At 48.8% G+C, this 18,096-nt stretch overlaps 1 protein-coding gene across 5 annotated transcripts in view; it reads right to left on the bottom strand.

Moving 5' to 3' along the window:
* Positions 1-15,918, bottom strand: part of LOC101937890 (carbohydrate sulfotransferase 5) — a 31,559-nt gene extending 15,641 nt beyond the window's left edge. The window contains exon 1 of one of the 5 annotated variants that reach the window (XM_065567717.1): positions 15,779-15,918. The gene's annotated coding sequence lies outside the window, so the exon portion shown is untranslated. Of the gene's footprint in view, positions 1-15,725 lie in introns of all 5 variants that reach the window. The other 4 variants (XM_065567718.1, XM_065567722.1, XM_065567721.1 and 1 more) reach the window with 4 other exon arrangements.
* Between the last annotated feature and the right edge of the window lie 2,178 nt (positions 15,919-18,096).

Below are 18,096 nucleotides of genomic sequence, written 5' to 3'. Positions count from 1 at the left end.
GATAACTGCTAGTGGTACAGAGATTGGTTTGGCTAGTCCTTAAGTACCCTTGGGTAAATTTCATCAGGTCCTGCTGACTTGAATACATCTAACTTATCTAAATATTATTCTTTAACCTGGTCTTTCCCTATTCTGGTTTGTGTTCCTTTCCCTCTTGTTAATATTGTGTTAAGCGTTTAGTTAGAATTAACATTTTTAGTAAAGACTGAAGCAAAGACACATTCATTCCCAGCTCCTCATCCCAATCTCGGCACTGTTGTGGCATGTTTTGAAGGGGTGGGACAGAAATGGGGGTTATGGATGTGAGGAGATTTGGAAGGGGCAGAGCTAAAGTCCCTCCTGTATCCCCCACTACACAGCTCTGACTCCTTTCTTCCCCTCACTCCTTTGCAGTATTCTGACTTCCTCCTTCCTCCTAGAAGCAGCAGAATGAAGGGGGTGAGGAGCAGAAAGCCTAGAGTCCCTTCCTTACTGCTGGAGTCAGCAGAGAGAAGGTGGGGAGTTCTGGGCTCCCCTCCATTGTTTCCTGATCAAGGAAGAAAGGGGAACCCCTAAACCCCGTCCCTGGGCCTGGTGGAGCAGCTATAAGGAAGAATTGTGGAGGATGGGGGTATTTGTAGGGAAGAGATGGAGGGAGGGCAAAGATGGGTCCACTTCTCTTCCTCCCCCCTCCCATATGTCACTGAATGGAAAGATATCCAACTTCCACTTTATGGCTCTGCTCTGTCAGCACTTCTGAGCGCCCAGACAGCAAAGGTTCCTTTGAGGACAACCCTTTATTCATTGAGGAAACTATTTTGGGGGGAAACCCAATTTTTCATCAAAGCTCTAAGTCACTGAACTGACTTTTCAAAAAATCAGTGTTTGAACGATCCCTTGCACTAATAATGGTTGTTGTCTAGCCATGTACTGGCCACTCAATAGCTGTGCCAGAAAACAGCATTAAGGGGCGAAGGTTGGCAAAGGAGCAGGTCCCCCACCATTTACCCTCCCAACCCCCCCACATCCTGCACTGCTCGAACACACCTCCATATTCCTCCTCCCTCCTCTGACTGCCCACCCCATTCCTTCACTGTGCACCAAAAAAGTTGAATCTAAAAATGTTATGAGCAACTGATGTCAGGGGAGTGCATATCAGGGACCCCTTAACCAAAAGATGGCTTTCCTTTGATACCATTCAATTCCGTTGTTCCAGAAATGGCTGAGGAGCACATTACTATAAAACTCTTTCATCTTCCCTCTATTTAATTAATACTAATTTCTTTGATAGTACTTCTAAAGCAAAATTTGAGGCCATGTCTACACTACAAAATGAAGTCGACCTAACTTATGTCAGCATACAGCCACTGCAGTAACTACATTACTTGTGCATGTCTCCACTTTGCTCCTTATGTCAGCAGTGTGCGTCACCAGGAGCGCTTGTATTGATAGTACTGTCAGTGTGGGCCATTGTAGGATGGCTCCTGAAAGGCTGTAACAGTCGATGTAAGTAATACTGTGACTACAGACACTGCGTCGACCTAACTACATTGACCTTGACTCTGTGCTGCTAATGGAGGTAGATTTATTAAGTCAGCGTAGCAAGATGGTTACATTGGCAGGAGCGACATTTATGTGGTGATACTTCCACAGTTAGTTTAATGTAAGCTGCCTTGCGTCAACCTAACTCTGTAGTGTAGACCAGGCCATAGTCTGTTTGTGGATTTTAAGAGCACTTTAAAACATCTCTCTCTTACATCAGAAATTTTGGTCTCAGGGCTAAACTTCCAAAAGGAATCCCCGCAGAATGCAGGCAGACAGCAATGTTCATAACATACATTTGCTGAAGGCAGCCAAGAGTGGCTGAAAATCAGTGTATCGTATATGGGTTTAGCTCAGGTTTAATTGCAACACTGAGGGCAAGTCTACACTACAAAATTAAGTCTACCTAAGTTATGTTGACAGTAATTAAATCACTTTTGCATGTCCATACTACACTCCTTGTGTCAGTGGTGTGCGTCCTCACTAGCAGTGCTTGAATCGATGCAGACAGCAGTGCACCGTGGGCAACTCGCCCACTGTGCTACTCGCCACCATCTAACTCAGGGTATTTTGGGAAGGGTTTGCAATGCCTCATGTGAGCAAACGAGTCATGCAGTGGTTACTGGGAACATGGTTTCAACATCCCATGAAGCAGTTTTCTCCATCCCATAATTTTAGTTGCATCCCATAATGTTTCATGCCCGGGTAAAACCGTCCACCATCTCTGTAAGAAGCATGGATCTGCCACAGCTCTGCACTATTGTGATGATGAGCATTGCAAGCACAGTGCGCCTGCTCCTGCAGTATTGCATGACAATTCCTTGCAGGCTAGCTTGCAGTCAGACATAAAAAGAAACAATTCAAGGTGAGTTGGGACAATAAGCAGGGTGTGGGGGCATGAGTATATGGGGATAGGGCAACTGAACTGAACACTGGCATCGTTTTCCATGGGCAGTGCTGATTTTGGCTGATCTCTCACTCTTGAGGATAACGGAGTCTGAAAAGGAACAGCTCCTGCACGTGTCCGGCTGCAGACTGGGTCCACATGCTGCTAGCCTGTGTGCTGCAATGGCGCCTGCTAAAGTAATTGATGAGTGGCATGGGACAGAAGAAATAAGGCAGCCTTCCTGTCATAAACATACAGCTAAGGGTAGCATAAAATCCCTCTTTAGCCTGTAAAGGGTGAATTCCTTTTACCTGTAAAGGGTTAAGAAGCTCAGATAACCTGGATGACACCTGACCAAAAGGACCAATAAGGGGAGAAGATACTTTCAAATCTGTGGGGGAAGGTTTTGGTCTGTCTCTCTCGGAGCCAGCCAAGAAACCAGGCAGGGAAATTACATCTTCTTAAGTATATCTGAACTAAGCATCTAGTCTTGCAGAAATAGTAAATAATAGCAGAAAAGAAATGCGTTAGATTACCTTTTGTTTTAGCTTGTGAATTTCCCTGTGCTAAGATCACCTCTGCTCCACCTCCTCCCCGAGCACACCACCCCCGCTCTAATTCTCATCCCTTCCCAGGCTTGCAGCGCTAATCAGCTGTTTGGCGCCACAAGCTGGGAGGGGAGGAGAATTAAGAGCGGGGGCGGCGTGCTCGGGGAGGAGGCGGAGCAGAGATGAGCTGGGGTGGGGAGCTGCTGCACGGCTCCCCGGGCCGGGGGTGGGGGGGTCGGTAGCTGCCGCGGGCGGGGGGGGGAATTGGGGGCACCACTTTTTGGTGCCCCCAAATCTTGGCGCCCTAGGCAACCGCCTAGTTTGCCTTAATGGAAGCACCGGCCCTGCGTGCTGGACTGTAGGGACTGCTCTGGAGTCAGAAACAGGTCCTGGCTCACTGCGCCACTGGATCCCCCAATCAGCAGCCCCATAGTCCTCCTTCTCTTCCCGCTCAACACCCTCCTCCTCACTGTTCACTCTGGGGGCCTGTGACTGACTCCTCCGAAGTATCCATGGGGCTCTTGAGGGTGGTGGTGGGATCTCCACCAAGGATGCCATGCAATCCTTTGTAAAAGCAGCATGTATGTAGCTCCGCACCAAAGTGACCACTAGCCTCCCTTGCCTACTGGCATGCCTGCCACAGCTCCTTGGCTTTCATGAAGCACTGCTGCAGGTCCCTCTTGTAGCCCTTCTCCCCCATGCCTCAAGCGATCTGGTCGTAGATATCAACATTTCTATGACTGGATCAGAGCTGTGTCTGCACAGTCTCTTCTCTCCACAGACCCACCTCCCGTGTACTCCGGGCAGGAGCGTGTCTGCAGCGTGTAGCTGGCATGCTCAGCTGGGCAGTTGCTAGATGAGCTCTCCATGCCGAGCAAACAGGAAATGGAATTTCAAAAGTTTGCAGGGCTGTAAAAAGGGGAGGGGAGTGTACCTGGCCACCGGGCAGCAGAGATCAAATCAGTGACCAGAGCGGTCATGGTGGGGCATTGCGAGCAGCGGCACAGAAGGCAGCGAACAGGGCTGCTAACAGGGGAGTTTGAGTGGGAGTTCCATTGGAGGAGAAGGTACCTGTATTTGCGTCTGTCTTTGTATTGCTTGTATGTGTAGAGGCCTGTAGGGGCAGCGTGCTGGGCGGGCAGCTGAGCCCTGATTAGGGGGCGGAGCTTGGCTGAGGAGAGGGCCTATAAAAGCGGCCACCCAGCCAGGCAGCAGCACAGCTGTGATCAGCGGCACAGAAGGCAGCGAACAGCGGAGTTTGAGTAGGAGTTTACAGGGGGAGGTGAAAGGGGAGGCAGGAGGGTGTGGTGCCCTGTGTGCTGTGTTTCCCCAGGTGCAGAGGGCACAGCTGAGTAGGCAGGCTCAGACAACAGCAGCCATGAGCCAAGCAGCAGGGGAAACAATGCAGATGATCGCATGCGGCAGCTGCGGTATGTACATGGTCCTAGCAGCGATGCCTGAGCAGAGGTATGTGTGCATGAAATGCTGCCTAATAAAGCTGCTGGAGGAAAAGATTCGAGGGTTGGAGATGCAGGTAGATACCCTGATAGAGTTTAGAAGGGAGTTCGAGCAGCTGATGGAGCAAAGGCAAGGAGGGGCTGAAGGGGAATGCTCAGGGGTACAGGTGGAAGCAGGGGCAAAGACCTGTGAGGAGGGAATGCCGGGGGGAGAACAAGGGCAGTGGAAGCATGTGACCATGAGAAGCAGGTCAAGGAAAAGGAGGGCCAGTGAAGGAGAAATAGAGCTCAGGAACAGGTTTGGATGTTTGGAAAACAAGGAAGGGGTGCAGCAGGTGGTAACTGAAGTGGGCAGGGTGAGGAAAAAGAGAAGAGCGGCTAGTCCCATAGAAAGAGGGGAGGAGTTGATGGAGACAGCACCAAATCTGGGCCCCGGGAGGATACAGGATGGCATAAGAGGGATTATAAGGGAAAATAGGAATGGACAGGGGTTGCAACTAGAGGGAACAGGGGATAGATTAGTAGATCGCACTGTCACCAGGCAAAGGCAGGTTTACGTGATTGGGGACTCCTTACTGAGGAGGTTGGACAGGCCTGTGACCAGGGTGGACCCAGAGAACAGAAGCGTGTGCTGTCTACCGGGCGCTAAGATACGGGATGTGGACCTGCGGCTGAAAAGGATCCTAAAAGGAGCAGGTAAGAACCCCTTGATCATCCTTCACGTAGGAACGAATGACATGGCTAGGTTCTCGTTAGAGAGAATCAAGGGAGATTATGCCAGGCTGGGGAAGACGCTTAAGGAAATCAAGGCTCAGATCATCTTCAGTGGGATTCTGCCTGTTCCTAGAGAAGGGCAGCAAAGGAGTGACAGGATTGTGATGATAAATAGTTGGCTAAGGGATTGGTGCTATAAAGAGGGCTTTGGGATGTATGGCCACTGGGAGGCTTTCGGGGATAGAAAACTGTTCTCACGGGACGGACTTCACCTGAGTAGGGAAAGAAATAGACTTCTGGGAGGAAGGCTGGCTCATCTCATCAAAAGAGCTTTAAACTAGGAATTTGGGGGAGACGGTTGGGAGATATCCAGTTAATCTCCACACCAGATTATAACATTGAGAGGGAGGACAATGAGATAAGAACGGATATAGCCGGGGGGACGAGATTGGACATAAGGAGTGGGGGGGGATACTAGACTGAAAGGTCATACTAGCAGTACAGTGTGCATACCAAATGGGATAACAAATGTGAGAGAGGCCAAATGGCATAAATTAAGATGTTTATACACCAATGCAAGAAGCCTAGGTAACAAAATGGAGGAATTAGAGCTCCTGGTCCAAGAAATGAAACCGGATATCGTAGGAATAACTGAAACGTGGTGGAACAGTAGTCATGACTGGAGTACAGGTATGGAAGAGTATGTGCTGTTTAGGAAGGACTGGATTAAAGGTAAAGGTGGGGGAGTAGCATTGTATGTCAATAATGAGGTAAACTGTAAAGAAATAATAAGTGATAGAATGGATAAGACGGAGTCTATCTGGGCAATACTCACATTGGGTAAAAGAACTACTAGAGCCTCCCCTGGGATAGTGCTTGGGGTGTGCTATAGACCGCCGGGATCTAGCCTGGATATGGACAGAGAACTCTTTAACGTTTTTAGGGAAGTAAATACTAATAGGAACTGTGTAATCATGGGAGACTTTAACTTCCCGGATATAGATTGGGGAACAAATGCTAGTAACAATAATAGGGCTCAGATTTTCCTAGACGTGATAGCTGATGAATTCCTTCATCAAGCAGTTGCTGAACCAACGAGGGGGGATGCCATTTTAGATTTGGTTTTGGTGAGTAGTGAGAACCTCATTGAGGAAATGGTTATAGGGGACAACCTTGGCTCGAGTGATCATGAGCTAATTCAGTTTAAACTAAATGGAAAGATTAACAGAATTAAATCAGAGACTAAGGTTTACGATTTCAAAAGGGCAAACTTTAATAAATTAAGGGGTCTAGTTAGGGAAGTGGATTGGACTAACATATTTAGGGATCTAAAGGCAGAAGGCGCCTGGGATTATTTCAAGTTGAAGTTGCAGGAGCTGTCAGAGGCCTGTATCCCGAGAAAGGGAAAACGGTTCGCAGCCAGGAGATTGAGACCGAGCTGGATGAGCAAGCGTCTCAGAGGGATTATTAAGAAAAAACAGAAAGCGTACAGGGAGTGGAAGATGGGAGGGATCAGCAAAGAAACCTACCTTATTGAGGTCAGAGCATGTAGAGATGGAGTGAGAAAAGCCAAAAGCCGTGTAGAGTTGGACCTTGCGAGGGGAATTAAAACCAATAGCAAGAGCTTTTATAGCCATATAAATAGGAAGAAAACAAAGAAAGAAGAAGTGGGACCGCTTAAGACTGTAGATGGAGTGGAGATTAAGGATAATCTAGGCATGGCACAATATCTAAATGAATATTTTGCATCGGTATTTAATGAGGCTAATGAAAGGCTGAGGAATAGTAGAAGCGAAACGAATGGGAATAAAGGAGTGGGGATTGACATTACCGTATCCGAGGTAGAAGCCAAACTCGAACAGCTTAACGGGACTAAATCGGGCGGACCGGATGATCTTCATCCGAAAATATTAAAGGAACTGGCGCGAGAAATTGCAAGCCCGTTAGCGATAATTTTTAATGAATTTGTAAACTCGTGGGTGATACCGTTTGACTGGAGAATAGCTAATGTGGTTCCTATTTTCAAGAAGGGGAAAAAAAGTGACCCGGGTAACTACAGGCCTGTTCGTTTAACATCTGTAATATGCAAGGTCTTGGAAAAAATTTTGAAGGAGAAAGTAGTTAAGGACCTTGAAGACAATGCCAATTGGGACAAATTACAACACAGTTTTACGAAAGGTAGATCATGCCAAACCAACCTGATCTCCTTCTTTGAGAAAGTAACAGATTATTTAGATAAAGGAAATGCGGTGGATCTAATATACCTCGATTTCAGTAAAGCGTTTGATACAGTACCGCATGAGGAATTATTGGTTAATTTGGAAAAGATGGGGATCGATATGAAAATCCAGAGGTGGATAAAGAACTGGTTAAAGGGGAGACTGCAGCGGGTCGTACTGAAAGGTGAACTGTCAGGTTGGAGGGAGGTTACCAGTGGAGTTCCTTAAGGTTCGGTTTTGGGTCCGATTTTATTTAATCTATTCATTACTGACCTCGGAACCAAATGTAGGAGTGGGCTGATAAAGTTTGCGGATGACACAAAGTTGGGAGGTATTGCCAATTCGGAGAAGGATCGGGATATCCTACAGGGAGATTTGGATGACCTTGTAAACTGGAGTAATAGTAATAGGATGAAATTTAATAGTGAGAAGTGTAAGGTTATGCATTTAGGGATAAATAACAAGAATTTTAGTTATAAGCTAGGGACACATCGGATGGAAGTAACGGAAGAGGAGAAGGACCTCGGAGTCCTGGTTGATCGCAGGATGACTATGAGTCGGCAATGTGACGTGGCCGTGAAAAAAGCTAATGCGGTCTTGGGATGCATTAGGTGAGGTATTTCTAGTAGGGATAAGGAGGTGCTGGTTCCATTATACAAGGCACTGGTGAGACCTCATTTGGAGTACTGTATGCAGTTCTGGTCTCCCATGTTTAAAAAGGATGAACTCAAACTGGAACGGGTACAGAGAAGGGCCACTAGGATGATCCGAGGAATGGAAAATCTGTCATATGAAAGGAGACTCAAGGAGCTCGGTTTGTTTACCTTAACCAAAAGAAGGCTGAGGGGGGATATGATTGCTCTCTTTAAATATATCAGAGGGATAAATACCAGGGAGGGAGAGGAATTATTTCAGCTCAGTACTAATGTGGGCATGAGAACGAATGGATATAAACTGGCCGTTGGGAAGTTTAGGCTTGAAATTAGACAAAGGTTTCTAACCATCAGAGGGGTGAAGTTTTGGAACAGCCTTCCGAGGGAAACAGTGGGGGCGAAAGACCTCTCTGGCTTTAAGATTAAGCTTGATAAGTTTATGGAGGGGATGGTTTGATGGGATAAAGTGATTTTAGTCAATAGGTCAATAATGTGCCATCGCTGGTAATTAGCAACAATGGTCAATGATGGGATATTAAAAGTTACTACAGAGAACTTTTTCCAGAGGGTCTGGCTAGAGAATCTTGCCCGCATGCTTGGGGTTCAGCTGATCACCATATTTGGGGTCGGGAAGGAATTTTCCTCCAGGGTAGATTGGCAGAGGCCCTGGAAGTTTTTCGCCTTCCTCCGCAGCATGGGGCGGGGGTCGCTTGCTGGGGGATTCTCAGTGATTTGAAGTCTTTAAATCATGATTTGGGGACTTCAACAGCTGAGTCAAGGGAGAGAATTCTTCCAGGAGTGGGTGGGTCAGCTTTTGTGGCCCGCATCATGCGGGAGGTCAGACTAGATGATCATAATGGTCCCTTCTGACCTTAGAGTATATGAGTCTATGAGACACCTCCACCATTGTGGAGGCCACTAAAGTTGACGTAATAACGCAGTACCTACACTGACACTGCATCAACCCAACTATGTTGACTTAAGTGCTACATCTCTCATGGAGGTGGAGTTATTAAGTTGGTGTAGTGAGCGAATTACATCAGCAGGAACAACATTTTAGCGTAGATGCTTAGAGAGTTAGGTTGATGTAAGCTGCCTTGTGTCAACCTAACTCTGTAGTGTAAACCAGGCCTGAGACATCCTACTCCTGTTACAGCAGACTGCGTGAAAACCATATGGCTAATGACCCGATGTGCATTTCACTCTTTGATGTGTCAGTTTACCTCACACTGACCTGAAGTTCTAAACTTGATCTTTAGTCACTTTTTCAATATTGCTCCCCAAAGAGGAAGTATGCACTAGCTGAGATAAATCCCAACCAGTGAGATCAGTTTAGGGAGGATTAGAGCCATAGTTTGAGCACCAGATGTGCGCAAAAAAAATTTAGAAGAACAAAGTGATTATATGAAGAGCTGAATTTTAGGAGGGGAGGCTGCATCTTGAGAACACCTTGCACAGATGACCCCAAATTTGGACCCCTAATCCTACCCTGTAACTCCATGAAGCACAGAAAACTTCAAGACAATCACAGTCATCATTTTAGAGCCCTTATAACTGTCATCTTTTAAAGATTAAGTGACTCTCAACCTTAACTCTCCTATGAACTTCCACATACATCTCTGCTGATATAGACACGGTCACACAAACTATTTTGTTCAGTTTTACACATATGAAATGTAAAATATATAAGTATAAAACCTTTTACTTAGTGTCAATAGTTAGTTTTGTAATTCACCTGTCTGCCTTGTCTTCCTCCCAGACTCCTTTTGTTTTATGTATTATTGTGGCAATTAAAGAGGCATTGTGAATTTTAAAAAAAGTTATACTTCTGTCTGAAACTTTTGTTACAAATTACAACTAAAATTAGTATAATGAAGGAGATTAGATTACAGATTGTTTTTTCTCTCTGTTCCAAAGTATGATATAAACTGCAAGGAAGCACATGAAAGAAAAATAAGAACCTCAGTAGAGCAGACATTTTCAATACATTAATTTTGTCTCCTATTATTTTGCAGGAGGGACCAATTCCAGGAATACACATATATACCCAACACCATCAAAAAGTTATGGAAATAACCATACCACTTTACAAATTATATAAATTCTCATTTTTCAAATCATAAACCAACCACAAACCCATTTCACTGGATTTCCTTTCAAAGGATACATTTGCTCCGCATGTGGGGGTAATTCCTCACTTGGGAGGGGTGTATACTTGCTAATTCTGCTCAAGCTAATGAGCTAAAAATATCAGTGTGGCTGTGACAGCACAGACAGCAGCTTAAGCTCACCACCTAAGTACAACCCCATCTGAGGTAAGTACTCAGTTGGCTAGCCTGAGCTGCTGCCCGTGCCATCACAACCACACTGCTCACTAGCTTGAGCAGAGCTAGCTTGTATACATCTACCCGAGGTGGGAACTATACCTCCCAGCTGTTGTGTGGACATACCCTTAGTGGTGCAGCTATCCAGGGGCGGCTCCAGGCACCAGTGCATGCCTGGGGTGGCAAGTCGTGGGGGGCGGCCTGCCGGTCGCTGTGGGGGCGGCAATCAGGGAGCCATCAGCGGCATGCCTGCGGGAGGTCCACCGGTCCCACGGCTTCGGCGGTGGGTACGCCGAAGCCGCAGGACCGGCGGACCTCCCGCAGGCATGCTGCCGAATCCACGTTACCAGTCGATCTCCCGCAGGCATGCCGCCAAAAGCCGCCTGATTGCCGTGCTTGGGGTGGCAAAATACATAGAGCCGCCCCTTCAGCTATCTTCATTGGTCTTGGGATGTTACTGGTATTTATATGTATTCCTTGGTATTTAAACATGTTTGTACTATTTTCAGCTGCATTCCCCAGTCATGCTATTTTCAGGCCACATTAAATCTATCTCCATATTAATTGTGTAACTTGATAAATTTCTAAACTCTTTCACAAGTTGTAGCAAAGTAAAGTAAAGTGGGGTTCTCTCAAGAACCATCACGTATCATCTGAATATAAATTTTTAAAAAATACTTATTATTTATTTATACTGATATGCCAGGATTCACCAGATGGTGCTGTTACACAAGTTCTTACAATTTCTTTTTCTTCGCACAGAAATAGCATACAGTCTTTGAAGAAATGGTGCAATGTTGTTAGTTTCGTGATGCAATTTCTTTTGGGAGAGCTTTTGCAAACAGCAGGAGAAATTCATCTCTGTGCTAATCTCTCTACCTAGAGTAAATTTTTTTGGTAGAATTGTTTCCTAGGAACCAGGCATTAAAGTTTGTGATGAGATTTCTGAAAGCAGGGTTTTCATGCATGCCATATGTGAACACTGTGCTCAAGGATGATGTATATTCTTGTGTATAAGTCCACATCACTGATTTGTCCTCCAACAAGAAACTAACCTGTAGGTCCCCAACATCTGCTACTGGTGGTTGGCAAAGGGCTGGCAATATCTACAGGTCCCGCTCTCAGTTGTAGCAGTCACTATACAAACACATTGTAAAACAATCCCTGTCCCAAAGAGTTTACAATCTATGTAGAGTGTTTTACAGACACAAGGTGGGAGGGGAAACAGATGGACAGAGAGATGAAGTGACTCACCCATGTTTCCACAACAGGTCAGGGGCAGAGCAGGAATGGAAGCCAGGTCTCCTGAGTCTCAATCTAGTGCTCCAACAACTAGACTAGTAGTCACCCAAACTGTGGGGCACGCCCCTCTGAGAGGGGTGCAGAAGAATGTTTGGTGGGATGCGGTGGGGCCAGGGGTGGGAGAAAGCGCCACTCTTGCTCTGCCCCCAGCTCCACTCTGCCCCCGCCCCAGCTTCAGCCCTGCTAAAATCTGAACAGGCACAGGCACTCCTTCAAGCTTCCAATAAAGCAGATTGTCTCTTGTCTGCTTTCCATCTCTATTGCTATTCACAATCTTTCACAAATCCTTACCACAGCCAAAGGAACAAATTCTCCCAAACTCATGCCATATATTTGCTGGTTTTGCTCACCTGCACCTGGGGAGTCAGCATGGTCTAGTTCAGTGGTCCCCAAACATAGGGTGCACATGAGCCCCCTTCCCCCCCTTCAGAGAGGCTAGCCATGTGGACCCGCCCCTTGTGCCCAAGGCCCGGCCTGGCCCCCCCATCCGCTGGAGCCCCAAGTGCATCCCCACACACACAGCTGGAGGAGCCTTGGCCGAACTGCCCCAGGCCACCCCCAGTGTCGAGTGTTGGCATGCGGGCCGCCCCCAACATCAGTGCCAGCTGGCCTGCCACTCCCAGCGTCGGCACCAACACCAGCCCACCGGCTGCTCCCAGAGCCAGCCCCAGTGCGGGGCCATTGGCCTCTGGCCGGAGCTGAGCTCCCACCAGCTTGGACGCCAGCTCGGGGGAAGAGGGCAGAGCATGGTGGGGCCAGTGCTTGGCTTAGAGGAGGCTTAGCCTCCCCTGGCCTCATAGGTGCTGGAACGAGGGGTGGTGCAGCACCCCCTGGCTTTAAGTGGTTTCCATTATATGCAGTTTTTACAGTTTGATTCAATGGCTCTCAGCACCCCCACTATAAAAATTGTTCTAGCATTCCTACCTGGCCTATTGTACCCACTGCCCATGTCCCCAAACTTTTTCGGTCATGTCCTCCCCTTACCCATAATGGAATCTGTCTGGGACTCCTGGGGGCCAGCTCCCGGTCACGGTTCTGTTCCCAGCCACGGCCTCAGCTCCTGACCACAGCCCCAGCCTTGGTTTCAGCCTCTGGCCGTGGCCCCATCCCCCAAGATTGGACAAATGATCAGGGAGGAGTATAAAAATATTGCTCAGGCATGCAGGAGTGAAAATCAGGAAGGCCAAATCACACTTGGAGTTGCAGCTAGCAAGAGATGTTAAGAGTAACAAGAAGGGTTTCTTCAGGTATGTTAGCAACAAGAAGAAAGTCAAAGAAAGTGTGGGCCCCTTACTGAATGAGGGAGGCAACCTAGTAACAGAGGATGTGGAAAAAGCTAATGTAATCAATGATTTTTTTGCCTCTGTCTTCACGAACAAGGTCAGCTCTCAGACTGCTGCACTGGGCAGCACAGTATGGGGAGAAGGTGACCAGCCCTCTGTGGAGAAAGAAGTGGTTCGGGACTATTTAGAAAAACTGGATGAGCACAAGTCCATGGGGCCGGATGCGCTGCATCCAAGGGTGCTAAAGGAGTTGGCGGATGTGATTGCAGAGCCATTGGCCATTATCTTTGAAAACTCATGGCGATCGGGGGAGGTCCCGGATGACTGGAAAAAGGCTAATGTAGTGCCCATCTTTAAAAAAGGGAAAGAGGAGTATCCGGGGAACTACAGGCCAGTCAGCCTCACCTCAGTCCCTGGAAAAATCATGGAGCAGGTCCTCAAGGAATCAATTCTGAAGCACTTAGAGGAGAGGAAAGTGATCAGGAACAGTCAGCATGGATTCACCAAGGGCAAGTCATGCCTGACTAACCTAATTGCCTTCTATGAGGAGATAACTGACTCTGTGGATGAGGGGAAAGCAGTGGATGTGTTATTCCTTGACTTTAGCAAAGCTTTTGGTACAGTCTCCCACAGTATTCTTGCCAGCATGTTAAAGAAGTATGGGCTGGATGAATGGACTATAAGGTGGATAGAAAGCTGGCTAGATCTTCGGGCTCAACGGATAATGATCAACGGCTCCATGTCTAGTTGGCAGCCGGTTTTAAGTGGAGTGCCCCAGGGGTCGGTCCTGGGGCCTGTTTTGTTCAATATCTTCATTAATGATCTGGAGGATGGCGTGGACTGCACTCTCAGCAAGTTTGCAGATGACACTAAACTGGGAGGAGTGGTAGATACACTGGAGGGTAGGAACAGGATACAGAGGGACCTAGACAAATTAGAGGGATTAGGCCAAAAGAAACCTGATGAGGTTCAACAAGGACAAGTACAGTGTCCTGCACTTAGGACGGAAGAAGCCCATGCACTGTTACAGACTAGGGACCGAATGGCTAGGAAGCAGTTCTGCAGAAAAGGACCTAGGGGTTACAGTGGATGAGAAGCTGGATATGAGTCAACAGTGTGCCCTTGTTGCCAAGAAGGCTAATGGCATTTTGGGCTGTATAAGTAGGGGCATTGCCAGCAGATCGAGGGACGTGATCATTCCCCTCTATTAGACATTGGTGAGGCCTCATCTGGAGTACTGTGTCCAGTTTTAGGCCCCACACTACAAGAAGGATGTGGAAAAATTGGAACGAGTCCAGCGGAGGGCAACAAAAATGATTAGGGGGCTGGAGCACATGACTTATGAGGAGAGGCTGAGGGAACTGGGATTGTTTAGTCTGCAGAAGAGAAGAATGAGGGGGGATTTGATAGCTGCTTTCAACTACCTGAAAGGGGGTTCCAAAGAGGATGGATCTAGCCTGTTCTCAGTGGTACCTGATGACAGAACAAGGAGTAATGGTCTCAAGTTGCAGTTGGGGAGGTTTAGGTTGGATATTAGGAAAAAAAAATTCACGAGGAGGGTGGTGAAGCACTGGAATGGGTTACCTAGGGAGGTGGTGGAATCTCCTTCCTTAGAGGTTTTTAAGGTCAGGCTTGACAAAGCCCTGGCTGGGATGATTTAGTTGGGAATTGGAACTGCTTTGAGCAGGGGGTTGGACTAAATGACCTCCTGAGGACCCTTCCAACCCTGATATTCTATGATTCTATGAACCACGGCCCTGAGGGAGGGAGAGACAAATTCCATAACAGGTAAGGGGGCATGACAGAAAAAGTTTGGGGACCACTGAACCAGACCATGCTGACTCCCCAGATACAGGTGGGCAAAACTAGCAAATGTATGGCATGAGTTTGGGGAAATTGTTCCTTTGGCTATGGTAAGGGTTTGAGAAAGATTGTGAATAGCAATAGAGACAGAAAGCAGACAAGAGTCAATCTGCTTTATTGGAACGGTGAAGGAGTGCCTGTGCCAGTTCAGATTTCAGTAAGAGAGTTCCTACGTGGTGTTTTGCTACAGATTAGGCAGCTGTGCCGAAACACCAATGCTTCCCATCTCTCTGTCAGTTTTTAATTTCATTCCCATCGTTTTCTCATTAGAATTCGTAAATAAATCACAGGCAGTAGTTGCGCTTCAACCCTTTTAAAAAAGCCTCCTCCAAGCTTCCTAGCAGAGACCCATATTACTCCAACAAGGTGTACTAGCTGGTCCCTGTCAGCACTACTATTATACTTGGCACTTCACAGCACCTCACTCTTGAGGACCACAAAGCATTTCAGACATTAATCAATTTAGCCTCACAACCCCCAGGACAAACTAGGACAGGATCATTATCCCCATTTTACAGACAGTGAATCAAGGCACAAGCAAGTTGTGCCAAGTCACAGAGACCTGAGGAAGAGCTAGAAAGCTGGTCTCTCTCCCTACAGAAGCTGGTCCAATCCAACACATTCCCGGCCTCACCCACCTTGTCTCGCCAACATCCTGCGGCCCACAGAGCTACAACAACGCTACATGGAGAAACGGGAACAACCCCTGAGAGCCCTGACCCCAGCCCGTCCTCTCCGCTCCCCTTTGGCCCCAAGTGCCAGTGGGGGCTTGGAGCTAGGAGCCGCTGCTGGGGGGAGGAGGGGTGGCAGCTCCCTGGGGGCCAGTCCTACTGCCCAGGCCGGCAGGGGAGCCGGGCTCTGGGAGAGTCAGGCGGGTCTCGCCAGGGGGATGGAGTGGCTATGGGGCGAGCCCAGAATGGAACTCGAATACAGGGAGCGCGCGGCGAGCTCCCACCTAGGAACCAGCGAACTTCCCACGTAGCGACCCCCGCCAAGCCCAGCCGGTACCTGCAGCCGCTTCCTCCGCTCGCTGGAGACGCCGCCGAGCGGGACGCGCAGACAATGAGCCGCTTTCAGACGTGGCCGAGCCCCAGCGCGGCGGGAGGAGCCGGGAAGGGGCCGGTCCGCAGGCAGCACCCCCCGTGGAGCGGGAGCAGGGGTCCCGGGGAGTCAGACGCGCGGGGGCGAAGAGGGGGGTCGCTCGGCCCCTCCTGTCCGCGCCAGCTTGGCCCCTGACGATCGTGTCCTGATTCTTTATGTGTGAACGCGACAAACGGCTCCGGAGCGGGGCAGGTGGCGGGAGGGAGAGTGGAAAGAAGGGGATGAGGAGAGCCACGGGGCAGGCGGGGTGGGGGAAGGAGCGGGGCTGGGGAAAGCCATAGGGCAGGCGGGGGAAGGGGGGAGGAGATCCACGGGACAGGCGGAGAGGGGAGAGAAGGGACGGGGCAGGCTGGGGAGGGGAGGAATGGGGCTGGCCTCTGGAGAGAACCATGGGGCAAAGGGAAGGAGCGGGGCTGGGGAGAAACGCAGGGCAGGCAGGGAGCTGAAAGGAGCCAGGCTGGGGAGAACCCTGGGAAAGAGAAGGGGGGGGGCTCCAACATGGGGTGGAAGAGCACTGTTGGAATTCCCGGAGGATCTTATCCCACACCCACAGGCATGATGCAGGAGGAACCACGTTGTTCCAGTGGTACTTCTGGGGACAGGGGCAGATTTACCATGAAACAAACCATGCGCTGGTACAGGGCCCCCAAAATTGAGGACAAATTTCATTTGACAACCTATCCCCGAGTCCGGCCAGCGGCGCAGCAGGGTTTAGGCAAGCAGTCTGCCTGCATGCCATGGTCAGTGGCCCCGAGTGGCTCCCAGAAGGGGTCGGCTGCTGGCACGTCTCTGCGTGTCCCTGGCTCCGTGTGCTGCCCCCACCCTGAGCAGCTCACAGCGACCCACTGCTCCCCTCCCCCAAGAGGCACAGAGACGTGCCAGCAGCAGGGCTAGGGCATCTCCCTGCCCGCTCTGCCTCCCTTCCTCCGTGCTGCTCCTGGAAGCGGAGGGCATGTCCCTGCAGCCCCGGGGGGGGGGTGTCTCCATGGGCTGCCCCTGCCCTGAGCACCGACTCCGCAGCTCCCATTGGCTGGGAACTGTGCCCAATGGGAGCTGCAGGAGTGGCACCTGCGGAGAGGGGCATGCGGAAACCCCCTGTGGTCCCCACCACCTAGAAGCCGCTGCCAGAGGGGGGGGTGTCGGTCACTTGCACCCCAACCTCCTGCTCCAATCAAGGTACCTCACTTTATTTTCATTTACTTCCCATTACTTATAAGAGAAGGATGAAGAGAAAAAGAATGAAAAATGGAGGGGGGGAGGAGATGAGAGAATGTTCTTTTCTTGGCTGGGTCCTGAGGGTGGGGGCCCAAAATGAAGCTGCACACAGAGCCCCACTAACTCTAAATCTGCCACTGCCTGGGGAGCAGGGGAAGAGGATGTGTTGATGTGTCATTGGGCATTGTTGCATTTTCTATTATTATCTTTCCCACCTCATTGAGTAATGGGCCTATACTGTCCTTCATCTTGCTTCTCATGTAGTTGTAAACATTTTCTTGTTACCCTTTATGTCCCTAGCTAGTTTAATCTCGTTTTGTGCCTGCCTTTCTACTTCTATCTCTACATGCTTGTGTTGTTTTTTAAAATGCATCCTTCACAATTTAACCTAGTGTCCACTTTTTGTGGGATTCTTTTTTGAGTGTCAGCTCCTTGATGATCTCCTGATTAAGCCAGGGTGGTTTCTTACCATACCTCCTATCTTTCCAAGGCATTGGGATAGTTTGCTCTTGTTCCCTTAATAATATCTCTATAAACAACTCCCAACATTCCTAAACTCTTTTTTCCCCTTTACACTTGCTTCCCATGGGATCTACCAATTCTCTGAGTTTGCTAAAGTCTGCCTTTTTGAAGTCCATTGTCTTTATTCAAATTATCAACCAGTTCCTTGCTGTTTGTTAGAATTAAATCTAGAACAGCCTCTCCCCTAGTCAGTTTCTCCACCTTTTGTTAAAAACGGTGATTAAGCTTTCTGTAACTGTTGTTCTTCGAGATGTATTTCATATGCCCATTCCACTGTAGGTGTTTGCGTGCTCCAGTATAGAGTTGTCAGAGTTTTTACTCTTAGCAGAACCTGTCAGAGTGGCCCGAGCACCCTCTGCTGTCTTGTGCACGTTGCATAGGCATAAAGGGCTGAGCTGCCCCAGACCCCCTCAGTTCCTTCCCATTGGGATTACTCTGAAAGAGAGGGGAAGGAGGGTGGGTCATGGAATGGACATGTGCAACACTCC

Source organism: Chrysemys picta, chromosome 14, assembly GCF_011386835.1.
Source record: "Chrysemys picta bellii isolate R12L10 chromosome 14, ASM1138683v2, whole genome shotgun sequence".
Lineage (NCBI taxonomy): Eukaryota > Metazoa > Chordata > Testudines > Emydidae > Chrysemys > Chrysemys picta.
Note: the sequence above shows the minus strand (reverse complement) of the source record. Positions and strands in the feature narration are given on the sequence as shown.